Source organism: Bos grunniens, chromosome 5 (assembly GCF_055505025.1).
Source record: "Bos grunniens cultivar Pamir isolate PY7600 chromosome 5, Bosgru_T2T1.0, whole genome shotgun sequence".
NCBI classification, from domain to species: Eukaryota; Metazoa; Chordata; class Mammalia; order Artiodactyla; family Bovidae; genus Bos; species Bos grunniens.
This window is the reverse complement of record NC_141169.1, coordinates 83,230,729-83,247,519: the sequence shown is the minus strand read 5'-3', so window position 1 is coordinate 83,247,519 and position 16,791 is coordinate 83,230,729. Positions and strand designations below refer to the sequence as shown.

Genomic DNA, 16,791 nt, shown 5'->3' with positions numbered 1-16,791 from the left:
CTTGATCTATCCACCAGTTCTCACCTGGACCTTCGCACACCCTCTCTGGCTCCCTGTGGAGAAGGAGAGATTTGTTTTAGAAACACAAATCATATCAGGTCACCCCTATGCTTAAGACCATTTAGTATCATCCCTCTGGATGTAGGATAATCTTTAAATTCTAAAAATGGCCCACATGACTTGCAGGTCATGGCCCAGGCCAACACCTCATTTTGCATGTGTGCATGCTAAGTTGCTTCAGTCATGTCTGACTCTTTGTAACTATGTGGACCATAACCCGCCAGGCTCCTCTGTCCCTGGGATTCTCTGGACAAGAATACTAGAGTGGATTGCCATGCCCTACTCCAGGCAATCTTCCCAATCCAGGGATGGAACCTGAGTCTCCTGCATCGGCAGGCAGGTTCTTTACCACTGGTGCTACCTGCCACTGCTTTTTATTCTCTAAATTCCAGGCACACTGACTATGTCACTTCCTGAACTAAATGTGTTTAAAACCACTGCTTTTCACTGCACTGATTCTAGATTTATACCCAAGGGTACCCATGCAGAAGGTGAATGTGGCACTGGTCTTAGAGAGCTTGTGTGCAGTTAGAAAATGGCTGTCCTCCAGGCGGATGTAGCACCTGGGCTGGAGCAGGCTGGGGTTCAGCCTCCACTCACTGGGGCAGGGAACCCTGTACAGGACACAACCTACACAGCTGGAAGGGTGACCCTGACTTGAAGATGTCAGTTGGTTTATCTCCAAATTAAAATAAGTCTCTTTGTCCTGTATAGAAGCAGAAAATTGGACAACTTCTGGAAATCCCTGATAGCCCAGTGACTTAGTAATAATTTTAAATATTAAAAGGCTTTTTACCACAAAGCTGTAGAAATTGTTCTTCGCATAATCAGGATGACATGTATGTGTCTTTTCAAGCCAACATGGTTCTATCTGTGCTGCCTAATTGGAACCTTGTCTCATAGTTGAAGCTCAGGAAGGACTTTCAATCTAGAATGTAGCTATCTGCTAGCATCTAAGTTTGGAAGTGAACCTGTGATGCCCGCAGACTACTGTGGTTTTCCTATTTGGAGGAAGGCCTCCAACCTGGTGGAGAGGCACAGCATTCCTTAATACGACGTGTTGGCTCTTGTGAAAGTGACTTGAAGTAATTGAGAGCTGGCAGCAGAAGAGATGGGAGGAGACCTAATTCTTGCTGGGCATGAGTCATCTTATTATACCTTTAAATTGATGATTTTATTAAACAATTTCGTTGTTGTTACAAAACTATTCCTCAATCCTAGATTGCTTTGATGTACGTGTTATGTATCCACATGTCCTCAGTCAGGATCCTAGCATAGACCTCTCCCTGAGCAAACACTGAAAACAAACTATTACCATAATTTTGCCTTTGATTTGGGGAACAGTTTTGTTTCTTGTGTTTAAAGTCAGTGTTGAATATTCAGGGGAGGTGGTTGTGCGCCTTTTTTCAGATTTATGGGAATGCCTAAATCTTACTTGGGGAGGAGTATAAGAAAGTATAAGATAAACAACCATATATACTTGATACTTTTGTAATTTCAAAAGACTTACGGACGTTCCCTGCAGATTGTTGCTGGGTCTCTCAGGAGGAATAGAATTTGAATCTGAGAGCAAGCGATTGCTCTGTTTGTTATAAATGTTTGTTACGATACTGCGATTGCTGGGTATGCTGCATCTAATTGAATTTGTGTATCATGCTCATTACTGGGTCATAAAGACTGTTGTTGAATGCTGTCACAGAAAAGAGCAGAACGTGGCCAGCACCTTGTGGCCTTAGAAAACTCACTCATATACAGAGCTGTATCTGGATTTTTCAGGCCAGCTGCTTTCTAAACTCTGCCTCCTAGGAAGCCCTGTACCTCTGTAATCCTGTGTCTGCTTACCCTGGCCGTTGGTCAGTCGCTACTGCCACAGTCCAGCATCTCATGCTAGGCCTCACCACTTGAGATAGTTGGCTAAGGCTGCTGTGATAGAGTAAGCCAACCAAACTGGGTGGCTTCAGCAACAGAAATTCATTTTCACAGTTCTGCAGGCTGAAAGTCCAAAATGAGAATGTGGGCAGCGGGGGAGTCCTCTGAGCATGGGACCTATTCCAGGCTTCTCTCCTTGACCTATAGATGACTGTCTTCTCCTTGTGTTTTCACATCACCTGCCATTATGCATGTCTCTCTGTCCAAATTGCCCCTTTTTATGAAGATGCCAGTCAAATGGAATAGGACCCACCTGAATGATCACGAATACACAGAACTGTACAAAAAAGGTCTTCACGACCAAGATAATCGCAATGGTGTGGTCACTCACCTAGAGCCAGACATCCTGGAATGTGAAGTCAAGTGGGCCTTAGAAAGCATCACTATGAACAAAGCTAGTGGAGGTGATGGAATTCCAGTTGAGCTATTTCAAATCCTGAAAGATGATGCTGTGAAAGTGCTGCACACAATATGCCAGCAAATTTGGAAAACTCAGCAGGGGCCACAGGACTGGAAAAGGTCAGTTTTCATTCCAGTCCCAAAGAAAGGCAATGCCAAAGAATGTTCAAACTACTGCACAATTGCACTTATCTCACATGCTAGCAAAGTAATGCTCAGGTCCATCTAGTCAAGGCTATGGTTTTTCCAGTAGTCATGTATGGATGTGAGAGTTGGACTGTGAAGAAGGCTGAGCGCTGAAGAATTGATGCTTGAACTGTGGTGTTGGATAAGACTCTTGAGAGTCCCATGGACTGCAAGGAGATCCAACCAGTCCATTCTAAAGGAGATTAGTCCTGGGTGTTCTTTGGAAGGAATGATGCTAAAGCTGAAACTCCAGTACTCTGGCCACCTCATGCGAAGAGTTGACTCATTGGAAAAGACTCTGATGCTGGGAGGGATTGGGGGCAGGAGAAAAAGGGACGATAGAGGATGAGATGGCTGGATGGCATCACCAGCTCGATGGACATGAGTCTCAGTGAACTCTGGGAGTTGGTGATGGACAGGGAGGCCTGGTGTGCTGCGATTCATGGGGTCGCAAAGAGTTGGACACGACTGAGTGACTGAACTGAACTGAATGATCCCATTTACCTTCATTATCTCCATAAAGACCTTCTCTCCGAATGAGGTCAGATTCGAACTTCAACATAGGAATTTGCGGTAGAAACACTTCAACCCATCCCACCAATTATAGCTGAGCTTTGATACAGATGAGCCTCAAAAATCAAGCTAAACTTACTTTGGAATCTTCTTTAAATCACCAAAGGAAATCTGTAAATCAGCTGAACTAGTGTCGGTGGTGTTGCTTCTGCAGTTAACAATTTTCTTAGTCATTTCATGAGTCATGAGGTCAAAAAGTGTTGGATAAATTAAAACAAATATGAGAGCAGCGCTTTTTAGGGGGGGACTTCTGACACACTGTTTTCACCCAAGTCCACCGCCTGTAAACTGTCTAACCCATTCCACATTTGGAAATTTTAAAGTCCTGTAATATGTTGGTCTGTAGTATGTTTTTACCTGACACTTTTCCTTGGCTACACTGCTCATGCATAGCCTTTATTTCCCCATAAGTCTTGTTTAGCTGAGTGGTTTTGACACTCAAAGCTCTCCAGTCCTCTGGACTGACTGTGTATTCCAGGAATTTATGGTGGAATTTTCTGGCAGATCATTGTGATACACTGTGATACATTGTGCAATCTGCTGATAAAACTACCCATCCATGCAGGAAGCGGAATTTAGAGCTGGTTAGGGATGGAGAAGCCTGGCTGCAGTCCATGGGGCCGCTAGGAGTTGGACGTGACTGAGCGACTTCACTTTCACTTTTCACTTTTATGCATTGGAGAAGGAAATGGCAACCCACTCCAGTGTTCTTGCCTGCAGAATCCCAGGGCCAGGGGAGCCTGGTGGGCTTCCGTCTATGGGGTCGCACAGAGTCGGCCACAACTGAAGCGACTTAGCAGCAGCAGGGCTTCCCTGGTAGCTCAGTTGGGAAAGAATCCACCTGCAATGCAGGAGACCCCGGTTCGATTCCTGGATCAGGAAGATCCCGTGGAGAAGGGATAGGTTACCCACTCCAGTATTCTTGGGCTTCTCTGGTGGCTCAGATGGTAAAGAATCCACCTGCAATGCAGGAGACCTGGGTTCGATCCCTGGGTTGGGAAGATCCCCTGGAGGAGGACATGGCAACCTGTTCCAGTATTCTTGCCTGGAGAATCCCCATGGACAGAGGTGTCTGGGGGGCTACACTCCAGTTTAGTTCAGTTCAGTTGCTCAGTCATATCTGACTCTTTGTGACCCCATTTACTGCAGCACGCCAGGCCTCCCTGTCCATCACCAACTCCTGGAGTTTACTCAAACTCATGTCCATTGAGTTGGTGATGCCATCCAACCATCTCATTCTCTGTCATCCCCTTCTCCTCCCACCTTCAATCTTTCCCAGCATCAGGGTCTTTTCCAATGAGTCAGTTCTTTGCATCAGGTAGCCAAAGTATTAGAGTTTCAGCTTCAACATCGGTCCTTCCAGTGAATATTCAGGACTGATTTCCTTTAGGATGGACTGGTTGGATCTCCTTGCAGTCCAAGGGACTCTCAAAAGTCTTTTCCATACCTTAGTTCAAAAGCATCAATTCTTCGTCACTCAGCTTTCTTTATAGTCCACCTCTCACATCCATACATGACTACTGGAAAAACCATAGCCTTGACTAGATGGACCTTTGTTGGCAAAGTAATGTCTTTGCTCTTTAATATGCTGTCTAGGTTGGTCATAATTTTCTTCCAAGGAGGAAGCGTCTTTTAATTTCATGGCTGCAGTCACTGTCTGCATTGATTTTGGAGCCCAAAAAAATAAAGTCTGACACTGTTTCTACTGCTTCTCCGTCTATTTGCCATAAAGTGATGGGACCGGATGCCATGATCTTAGTTTTCTGAATGTTGAGCTTTAAGCCAGCTTTTTCACTCTCCTCTTTCACTTTCATCAAGAGGCTCTTTAGTTCTTCCTTGCTTTCTGCCATTAGGGTGGTGTCATCTGCATATCTGAGGTTATTGATGTTTCTCCTGGCAGTCTTGATTCCAGCTTGTGCTTCATCCAGCCCCGCATTTCTCATGATGTACTCTGTCTGCATAGAAGTTAAATAAGCAGGGTGACAATATACAGCCCTGATGTACACCTTTTCCTATTTGGAACCAGTCTGTTGTTCCATGTCCAGTTCTAACTATTGCTTCCTGACCTGCATACAGATTTCTCAAGAGGTAGGTCAGGTGGTCTGGTGTTCCTATCTCTTTCAGAATTTTCCACAGTTTGTGGTGATCCATGCAGTCAAAGGCTTTGGCATAGTCAACAAAGCAGAAATAGATGTTTTTCTGGAACTCTCTTGCTTTTTGGATGATCCAGTGGATGTTGGCAATTTTATCTCTGGTTCCTCTGCCTTTTCTAAAACCAGCTTGAACATCTGGAAGTTCATGGTTCACGTATTGCTGAAGCCTGGCTTGAAGAATTTTGAGCATTACTTTACTAGTGTGTGAGATGAGTGCAGTTGTGCAGAAGAGAAGCCAAAAGCAAAGGAGAAAAGGAAAGATATACCCATTTGAATGCAGAGTTCCAAAGAATAGCAAGGAGAGATAAGAAAGCCTTCCTCAGTGGTTAATGCAAAGAAAAAGAGGAAAACAAAAGAATGGGAAAGACTAGAGATCTCTTCAAGAAAAGTAGAGATACCAAGGGAACATTTCATGCAAGGATGGACTCAATAAAGGACAGAAATGGTATGGACCTAACAGAAGCAGAAGATATTAAGAAGAGGTAGCAATAATACACAGAAGAACTATACAAAAAAGATCTTCACACCCAGATAATCACAATGGTGTGATCACTGACCTAGAGCCAGACTTCCTGGAATGTGAAGTCAAGTGGGCCTTAGGCAGCATCACTACGAACAAAGCTAGTGGAGATGATAGAATTCCAGTTGAGCTAGTTCAAATCCTAAAAGATGATGCTGTGAAAGTGCTCCACTCAATATGCCAGCAAATTCCAAAAATGCAGCAGTGGCCACAGGACTGGAAAATGTCAGTTTTCATTCCAGTCCCTAAAAAAGGCTACAGTCCATGGGGTTACAAAGAATCAGACACAACTGAGTGACAAAGCACAGCAAAGCACAGATACTGCATGGCATCGTCATCATCGGAGACCAGGGTCGGCAGTCTCCTGTTGTGTGAAAGGCCCAAGTAATCTTTACTACCAAAATGAAGTAGAATATTATAAAATTTCTACTAAATAAGAAATATGTATATATTAATAAAGATATCAGCCGTCTTAGTTCTCATTTACAGTGGCCCCCAACCGCTTTGGCACCAGGATCAGGTTTTGTGGAAGACAATTTTTCCACAGACCGGGGGAGGTGGGGGATGGTTTCAGGATGATTCATGTGCATTACATTTATTGAGCACTTTATTTCTATTTTATTATTACATCAGCTCCACTTCAGATCATCAGGCAGGAGATCCTGGAGGTTTGGGATCCCTGCTTTAAAAACAGGTTTCTATCCCAGAAGTTCTGTATCTGGCTGGTTTCTTTTCATTTACAGAAACTTGAGGTATTGACTTATCCCCAAGTAGAGAAAGGCCTGGGACATTGGTGAAGAGTCACAGCTAGATCTGTAGCTTCTGAAGGGTAGGGAGGAATTTGAGAGTTCTTTTTTGAGTCCTATTTTTAGGTCTAGAAGGTTCTTAAAGTGTTTATTGGTTGAGCAGAAGGAAACATGAATGCAAAAGACTGAAGATATGAGGGAATGAGGGAGTGAATGTGAAAAGGTTGGAATGTCATTGAGAACATGGTGGAGAGTTTCCCCATGACAGAAGGAAACAAGCAAATGAGAGTATATAGAAAAATTAGATAGAGGAGAGTGTCCTGGGACTCTCAGCAAGGTAGGATATGAGGGAATCTACTGAGATTAAGGGCAGAGAGGAATAGGAATAGATTAGGGAGAGTTTGGTAGGAATTTTGAGAGACAGCCATTATGAGAAATGTGATAGGGCAGGAAATAGTGATGAATAAAGGATCCTTGGGTAACATTAAGTGCCCTGCCGAGCTTAGATAGCAGGCATTTGAAGTGGAGCCAACCTAGCTTCCTCTAACAGATCAGTAGAATGAAATCAAGACACAGCTGGGCATTTCATAAGGAGAAATACATTTTTAATGCTCTATCGCTGTTTGGCAGAAGGCAGGACTTGAAGGTATCCTGAGATTAAGACATTCAATACACATGATTTAAACAGCAAAAATGTAAAAAGTATACTTTTACATATTAAAAAATAGTTTAATACTTAATCAAATATACAAACACTATATATTTTGTATTATGTAAAAATAGTATATTTTGTTGAATACATAGTAAAAAAAGTATATTTTTATATTTATAAAAGTATATTATTCCTTTGCTTTGTTTTTAAGCTCAGGCAATCACTATGTTAAGTAGAATGCCCTAGTTTGGGATTGCATCTTGAAAATAAGACCAGTGCTGTAGTTGGCTAAGGAAAATGTATGTGTCTGGCAGGTGGGCTCACCTAACCAGGTGCGTGAGATGGACTTTATTGGAAAGCAGAGGTAGCAGTTGGGGATGGTCACTGGAATGAAAGTTCCTCAGTGCCTAGAACAATCCCTGGTACATGATGGATGAATGACCAGTATCCTTTGAATAAGTGTATATATGTGTGTATGAATGAATGGATGGATTAGCCGTGTCATTTTAAAGCAGTAGTTCTACCAGATAAAGTATGGAGAATCTTGATTATATTGCTTATTTGGTAGCCCTACCCTAGGGATTCAACTTACATTTATACTGAAAGCAAGCTTTCAGATTCCTGTTGAGACAGTTCAACATATTTTATTTGTTCTACTTTTCTTCTCTGTCTCCCCATTCCCTCTCTCCTGAAAGCTGTGGGATTGCCAGAACTTTTATTAAAATTAAAACAAAAATCTGGGTTGACTGTGATAATCTCGAGGGGTGAGATGGGTAGGGGGCGTTCAAGAGAGAGGGGACATAAGTATAGTCATGGCTGATTCGTGTTGTATGGCAGAAACCAACATGATACTGTAAAGCAATTATCCTCCAGTTAAAAGTAAATTAAAAAACAAACTGTGCTGATGATCTAAAACATATTGCAGGCCAATTCCTTACAATGAGCCACCAGGGAAGCCAGAGTGAAGAAGAGCTCATCAAATCCTAAAAGCCCTAAGCTTGTCCTGAAAGCCATAGGGAGCTGCTGCAAGCCTCTGAGCTGTTTATCATACAGTCCCACCCATGTTAGTGGTTGGCCAAACAAGTCCATTAATGTACTTTTCTTTAATATGCAATACTGTATAGCACATTTGGTGGTGATTAATGAGTAATTTTGTGTTGATGGATGTTTGATAGCGAATGGTTGTTCATCTATTTATCAAACCTTTATTGAATACAGGGCTTCCCTGTGGCTCAACTAGTAAAGAATCTGCCTGTAGTGCCGGGACCTGGGTTCAATCCCGGGGTTGGGAAGATCCCCTGGAGAAGGGGAAGACTACCCACTCCAGTATTCTGGTCTGGAGAATTCCATGGACTGTATAGTCCATGAGGTTGCAAAGAGTCAGACACAACTGAGTGACTTTCACTCACTTCACTTTCACTTTTATTGAATACATGATCTGAGCTAAGCTTGGCATAGAAGCTTATTATTAAGAGCAGGACCTTAATTCTTTTTAAAATAGCATTTTATTTATTTATTGGCCATACCGTGCAGCATGCAGGATCTTAATTCCCTGGTCAGGGATCAGACCCATGTAAGATCGGGATCTTAATTCCCTGGTCAGGGATCAGACCCATGTAAGATTGGGATCTTAATTCCCTGGTCAGGGATCAGACCCTGCAAGAAGAAGCATGAAGTCTTAACACCTGGACCTCCAAGTAAGTCCCAGGACCTTAATTTTTAAAAAACTCAGTCTGGCAGAAATAGCATTTCATGGACCTAATCAAGTGAGCCCAACTATCAGAGACATCTTTTTTTTTTTTTTTTTTTTAGCCAAGTGCAGTGTCTGTCGAGATAACCAGTGGTCCATATGGCACCTGGTTATAGAGGTTTAAAAACAAAAGAGTGTTATGGGAGTGCTTGATGCTGAGGTGTGGGTTTTCCTTGGGTAATCTGCCATGATGCACAGCTTTCATATACAAGATCTGGCTATTTCATTAGGCTTTAGTGTAAAGGATGGTGGGGATGCCTCTCCATGGATGATCATTTTATAGTTCTTGCTTCCTTCCGTTAGTAGATGGAAGGACTACTTGTCATGCTCAGTTTGGGGGCAAGTGGTTCACCTCAGTAAATGGCCATCCATCTCTCTATGGATTAGGCCACCGACTTGGGTCCTTTATTTTCCCTAAACACTCATCAAATTCTATTAGCCTTTCCATCAAAATAAACACAAGACGTTAGGAAAGTTGTTACCTTGTTAGAGTGTGTGTTACCTAGGTGTGTACACTCCTTAGAACTCATCAAACTATGTAGTTAAGCTCTGTGCCTTTCACTCTATGTAAATTGCCCTTTGGGCTTCCCTAGTGGCTCGGTGGTGAAGAACCTGCCTGCCAATGAAGGAGACACAGGTTTGATCCCTAGGTTGGGAACATTCCCTGGAGAAGGAAATGCCAACCCACTCCAGTATTCTTGTCTTGGAAATCTCATGGACAGAGGAGCCTGGGGGGCTACCATCCATGGAGTCACACAAGAGTTGGACATGACTTAGTGACTAAACAACAACAACAAAATTCCCCTTCTTGGTTCCCCTCTCCTCACCTGGGCCTCAAATACCAAATACATGAAACTCTCCTTCCTCAGGGCCTTCACACTGGTTGTCGTTGCAACTAGAAGTTCTTCCTGTATATTCACATGAATGTCTCTTTCACCTCTTCAGGGCTTGGTTCAACATCATTCTGTCAGTGGGGTCTTCCCTGATTATCATATTAAAGTGGTAGCTTCCTCTCAGTCTCTTTCTTTACAAAGAGCCAGCAGAATGTACAATTAAGATCATGGGCTCTGGTTTCAAATCTGTTTTCTAGCTGTATGACTCAGGTACCCTTTCTGTGCCTCAGTTTTACCACCTATAACATAGAGATGAGGGACCTCCCTGGTTATCCAGAGGTTAAGAATCTGCGTCTCAGTGCAGGGGATGGAGGTTCAATCCCTGATCGGGGAACTAAGATCCCACATGCCACGGTGCAACTAAGTCCACATACCACAACTGCTGCTAAGTCGCTTCAGTCATGTCCGACTCTGTGTGACCCCATAGACGGTGGCCCACCAGGCTCCCCCGTCCCTGGGATTCTCCAGGCAAGAACACTGGAGTGGGTTTCCATTTCCTTCTCCAATGCATGAAAGGGAAAAGTGAAAGTGAAGTCGCTCAGTCGTGTCCGACTCTTCGCGACCCCATGGTCTGCAGCCTACCAGGCTCCTCCGTCCATGGGATTTTCCAGGCAAGAGTACTGGAGTGGGGTGCCATTGCCTTCTCCAATACCACGACTAGAGAAGCCTATATGCTGCAGCTACAAAAAGCCCTCATATTGCAGTGAAGACCCAGCACAACCAGACAGAAAAAAAGAGAGATGAATATCATGTCAGTGGGGTTGTGAAAGATTAATGTATTCATACATTAAAAGCATGTAAAACAGTTCCTGATATGTTGTAAGCTGATGTGATCTTACCTGCTTTGTTTTACCCATATTTTTTTATCATCATCTGAGTTACTGAGGGTTCAGCCACTTATTTATTAATGGTTTCTTGCCATTAGAATGTATGCCTCATCAGAGCACCAACCTTATATTTACTTTTTTTCTTTGTCCATTTTCTTTCTTTTTCTTTACTGCTGTACCCTCCTCCCTTAGAATAGTGCCTGATATATTATGCGTGTGTGAGTGCACAGTCGTGTCTGACTCTTTGCGACCTCTGGACTGTAACCCACCAGACTGCTCTGTCCATGGGATTCTCCAAGGCAAGAATGGTATGGTTGGTTGCCATTTCCTACTCCAAGGGATCTTCCTGACTCAGGGATCAAACCCTCATCTCCTGTGTCTCCTGCATTGGCAGGTGAATTCTTTACCACTGAGCCACCTGGCAAGTCCTCTGATGTATTATATGTTGTCAGTAAATGTTGTTCTGTCAATGAGAAAATGTGCAAATAGGAAAGGGGTTGGGGCAGAGGTCTGCTAACTTTTCCTGTAAAAAGGCCAAATGGTAAATATTTTAGGCTTTGTGTTTATAGCTGTTCAAATCTGCTGTTGTAGCATGAAAGCAGCCTAGAGGATTACAGAAATGAATGAGTGTAACTGTGTTCAGGGAAACTTTATTTACAAAAGCAGGCAGAGGGCCAGATTTGGCTTATGGCCTATAGTTTGCTAACCCATGGGCTGGGAAATAAATTTTGGCTTTGCTTTTATTTATTTATTTGTTATCTATCTGTCTGCCCTGGGTCTTAGTCGCAGCACGTCGGATCTTTATTTGTGGCATGTGGAGTCCAGTTCCCCGACCAGAGATCAGACCTGGGCCCCCTGCATTGGAAGTGTTGCTTTCTTCATTATCATCATCCCTCCTTTAAGCAAATCTCCCACTGTAGCAATTAGTGCTAGTCACACAAACCTGAAGTATTAGTAATTTGAAAAGCATTGTATTACCTCTTATTACTTGGCTCAGTTCAGTTCAGTTGCTCAGTCATGTCCAGCTCTTTGTGACCCCATGTACTGCAGCACACCAGGCTTCCCTGTCCATCACCAATTCCTGGAGCTGGCTCAAACTCATGTCCATCGAGTCAGTGATGCTATTCAACCGTTTCATCCTCTGTCGTCCCCTTCTTGTGCCTTCAGTCTTCGATCAATTACTTGGCTCAGTCTTCATTAATTGTACACAGTTTCCATATGTCTTATTTTTTTAAAAACTTTTGATTTTGTATTGGGGTAATCTCTTAACAGTGAATAACAGTGTTAAGAATATATTTTATTCTTTCAACTGTACAATTTCAGGGCTCTGGTTTTCAGTTTTTTTCCTGCAACAGCTGGAGACATATCTGTACTGCTGATTATGGCTAGAGGCGTGTATGCTATAAAGGAAAAAAATGACGACATTCTATTTATCATACAGCTAAGAATGTAACTGCCACTCAGTTGAAATAGAAAAGCAATAGAAATTACCTATTAGACAAACAGTTTAGTTTTTAAAATTATTACAGTCTTGTTTCTGTATGAAAAACTATTCCCTAGCCCACAATTTTTACCACTCTTCCTGGTATGCTGGCAAAATTCTTCCACTTTAAAATTAAAAAAAAAATTTTTTTTGAGCCGTATTGTATGAAATGACAGTCTGTGAAATTTTAGTGAAAAGTATAATAGCTTTTATTGCTTTATTAAAACAGAGATGATCGGGATGCATTCTTTGTGGCTGTGATGTTTTGTAATTAGACATGTAAGTGGTTCCTTACAGGTGTACATTGGAGATACTGTGAGTTCAGTTCCAAACCACTACATTAGAGCAAATACTGAAATAAAGTGAGTCACAGGAATTTTTTTGTTTCCCAGTACATATGAAAATTATGTTTACCCTATACTGTAATGTAGTAGACTATAGTCTAAATGTGCAGGAGCATTTTGTCTAAAAAAAAAAATGTACATACATTAAGAAGCACTTTATTGCTAACAATGCTGTCATCTGAGCCTTCCAGTGAATCATCATGTTTGTACTGGTGGAGGGTCTTGCCCCAGTGAGATGTTGGTGCGTGCTGACTGATCAGGTGGTGGATGGTAAAGGTCGAGGTGGCCGTGGCAATTTCTTAAAATAAGACAACAGCGAAGTTTGCCCCATCAATTGTCTCTTCCTTCCATAAATGGTTTCTCTGTACCATGCACTGCTGTTTGATAGCATGTTAACTTCAGTAGAACCCTTTTTGAAATTGAAGTCAATCCTCTCAAACCCTGCCACTGCTTTATCAACTCAGTTTATGTAATATTCTCAATACTTTGTTGTCACTTAAACAAAATCCACAGCATCTTCACTAGGAGCAGATTCTCTCTCAAAAAGCCACTTATTTGCTCATCTGTAAGAAGCAGCTAGCCTAATCTCTTCATGTTTTATCATGAGATTGCAGCAATTTAGTCATATCTTCAGGTTCCACTTCTGATTCTAGTTCTCTTGCAGTTTCCACCACATCTGCAGTGACTTCCTGCACTAAGTTTGAATCCCTCAAAGTCATCCAGGAGGATTAGAATCAGCTTCTTCCAAACTCTTCTGAATGTTGATGTTTTGACCTCTTTCCATGAATTGCGAGTATTCTTAATGGCATCTAGAATGGTGAATATCTCGAGGTTTTCAGTTTAATTTGCCCAGATCCATCCCAGAAATCACTGTCTGTGGCAGCTTTAATCTTGTGAAATGTGTTTCTTAAATAATATGACTTGAAAGTCAAAATGACTCCGTGATGCGTGGGCTGCAGAATGGATGCTGTGTTATGGAAGCAACATTAATCTCATTGTACATCTCCATCAGAATTCTTGGGTGACCAGATGCGCTGTCAATGAATAGTAATATTTTGAAAGGAATCTTTTTCTCGAGAATGGGCTGAAGAATGGATCTCAAGAATGGGGTTAGAATATTCGGTGCAACATGCTGTAAATAAATGTACTGTCATCTAGACTTTGTTGTTCTATTGATAAAGCACAAGCAGAGCTGATGTAGCGTAATTCTGAAGGACCCTAGGATTTTCAGAATGGTAAATGAACATTAGCCTCCACTTACAGTCACCAGCTGCTTTACTCCTAGAAAGAAAGTCTCTCTTCTGAAGCTTTGAAGCCAGGCGTTGGCTGCTTTTCTCTATGAAAATCTTAAATGCCATCTTTTTCTAATGGAAAGTTGTTTCATCTTCATTAGTGTTGGGTAGTGTAGCCACTTTCATTAATGATCAGAGCTGGATCTTCTGGATATCAGCACTTCCTGCTTCACCTTGCACTGGTATGTTATAAAGAGGGTGTCTTTCCTTCAACCTTTGCTAGCTTCAGACTGAAATTCTGCAGCTTCCTCACCTCTCTCAGCCTTCGTAGAACTGAAGAGAGTTAGGACCTTGCTCTGGATCAGGCTTTGGCTTAAGGAAATGTTGTGGCTGGTTTGATCTTCTACCCAGACCACTGCAACTTCCTCCGTATCAGTCAGCAATAGGGCTCTTTCACTTTCTTATCATTCGGGTATATACTGAAGTAGCACTTTTAATTTCCTTCAGGAAGTTTTCCTTTGCATTCACAACTTGGCTGTTTGTCACAAGAGGCCTCGCTTCCAGCTTATCTTGGCTCTCAACATGCCTTCCTCACTGAGCTTAATCATTTCTTGCCTTTGATTTAAAGTGAGAAACATGCGACTCTTCTTTTTGTGACCGTTTAGAGGTCACTGTAGTTATTAACTGGCCTGATTCCAATATTGTTGTCTCTTAGGAAATAGGGAGGCTCAAGGAGGAGAGAGAGATGGGGGAAAGGCCAGTCGGTAGAGCAGTCAGAATACACACAACATTTGTCAGTTAAGTTTTCCATGTTACATGGATGCAGTTCACGGTGCCCCAGAGCAAGTCTGATAGTAACGTCGCAGGTCACAGTGAAAAGATTTGAAATATTGCTAGAATTACCAGAATGTTACACAGAGTATGAAATGAGCAAATGCTGTTGGAAAAATGGTGTTGATAGACTTGCTCTTCGCAGAGGTGCCACAGACCTTCAGTTGGTAAAAAAAAACAAAACAAAAAAAAACAAAAAAACACAAAGCTGTTGCTATCTGTGAAGCAAATTAAAGAGGCATGCCTGTGTATGACTGCCATTGATGTTACCTTAACGCAAATGTGTTTCTGTTTCACTTCTTCTGAATTTAGCCATATAGCATCATTGTCAGTGCTAACACTTTTCTACTTTGCATTTAGTTATTTTAACCATTTGACGTGTGTGGAACGAGAACAAACCTGAACTATTCTCCCTGCTTGTTGGAGTCCTCTTGCAAATGCGTCACTCCTGTCTGTGCTCTGCGGCGGCAGTTCTTGTTTAAAGTCCTGTGTGCACACCTGTTCCCCAGACCCCCACCCAGCGTGTCCTTCATAGCAGTGCTTCTCCAGCCGTCTCTGGTGAAGATGAAGGTTGGGTTTTTTTTTTTTCCCTCATTTCCAATCTATCATGGATTGATTTTTTTTTAATTCAATTTGAAAATAATTGGGCAGCAAAATTATCATGAAATTGGATATCACAGCAAGATCACGTTCCTATAAAACTTCTGAATACTTACTCTGAATTTCTATACTTATAATAGACCAGTAACAGTTGGTGAATTAGCACCAGTTCATCAGATCAGATCAGATCAGTCGCTCAGTCGTGTCCGACTCTTTGCAACCCCATGAATCGCAGCACGCCAGGCCTCCCTGTCCATCACCAATTCCCAGAGTTCACTGAGACTCACGTCCATTGAGTCAGTGATGCCATCCAGCCATCTCATCCTCTGTTGTCTCCTTCTCCTCCTGCCCCCAATCCCTCCCAGCATCAGAGTCTTTTCCAATGAGTCAACTCTTTGCTTGAGGTGGCCAAAGTACTGGAGTTTCAGCTTTAGCATCATTCCTTCCAAAGAAATCCCAGGGCTGATCTCCTTCAGAATGGACTGGTTGGATCTCCTTGCAGTCCAAGGGACTCTCAAGTGTCTTCTCCAACACCACAGTTCAAAAGCATCAATTCTTCAGCACTTAGCCTTCTTCACAGTCCAACTCTCACATCCATACATGACCACAGGAAAAACCATAGCCTTGACTAGACGGACCTTCGTTGGCAAAGTAATCTCTCTGCTTTTGAATATGCTATCTAGGTTGGTCATAACTTTCCTTCCAAGGAGTAAGCATCTTTTAATTTCATGGCTGCAATCACCATCTGCAGTGATTTTGGAGCCCAGAAAAATAAAGTCTGACACTGTTTCCACTGTTTCCCCATCTATTTCCCATGAAGTGATGGGACTAGATGCCATGATCTTCGTTTTCTGAATGTTGAGCTTTAAGCCAACTTTTTCACTCTCCACTTTCACATTCATCAAGAGGCTTTTTAGTTCCTCTTCACTTTCTGCCATAAGGGTGGTGTCATCTACATATCTGAGGTTATTGATATTTCTCCCGGCAATCTTGATTCCAGCTTGTGTTTCTTCCAGTCCAGTGTTTCTCATGATGTACTCTGCATAGAAATTAAATAAGCAGGGTGACAATATATAGCCTTGACGTACTCCTTTTCCTATTTGGAACCAGTCTGTTGTTCCATGTCCAGTTCTAACTGTTGCTTCCTGACCTTCATACAGGTAGACCATGTTTTAAATACCACCACTTAAGAGAAAGAGGGGCTTCACTGGTGGCTCAGAAGGTAAAGAATCTGCCTGCAAAGAGAAAGAAGTAATTTTCAAATGTTTTTGACCCAGTGTAAGATATACTGTCTTGTCTCATGATGCAGTACATATACATGTATGTCCACACACACACACACACACAGACCCCACTGGAATGTCAGTTCCCTAAAGGCAGAGTGATTTTTCTTTTTGCTTCTCTTTCCCACTATTCTGTTACTAGGCCATGCACATGGTAGGCCTTCCATCATTTGATTACTTTTGCATTTGTTACAGGCGGGTATATATATAAAATGAAATCAAAAGTTTCACAAAATTATACTTTTACTTCTTGTGAGACATTTTGATGTCTTCTATTTTATTAAAATAAATGATGATAAGACTAAACTTTTTCACTACCTTTTAATCTGA

The 16,791-nt window shown here is 42.2% G+C and overlaps 1 protein-coding gene across 18 annotated transcripts in view; it reads left to right on the top strand.

The window, feature by feature from the left end:
- Window positions 1–16,791, top strand: part of PPFIBP1 (PPFIB scaffold protein 1) — a 212,127-nt gene that overhangs the window by 110,122 nt on the left and 85,214 nt on the right. The window contains exon 1 of one of the 18 annotated variants that reach the window (XM_086401611.1): window positions 14,939–15,148. The exons of the other annotated variants lie outside the window; for them this stretch is intronic. The gene's annotated coding sequence lies outside the window, so the exon portion shown is untranslated. Of the gene's footprint in view, window positions 1–14,938; window positions 15,149–16,791 lie in introns of those variants that run through there. 18 annotated transcript variants of the gene reach the window in all.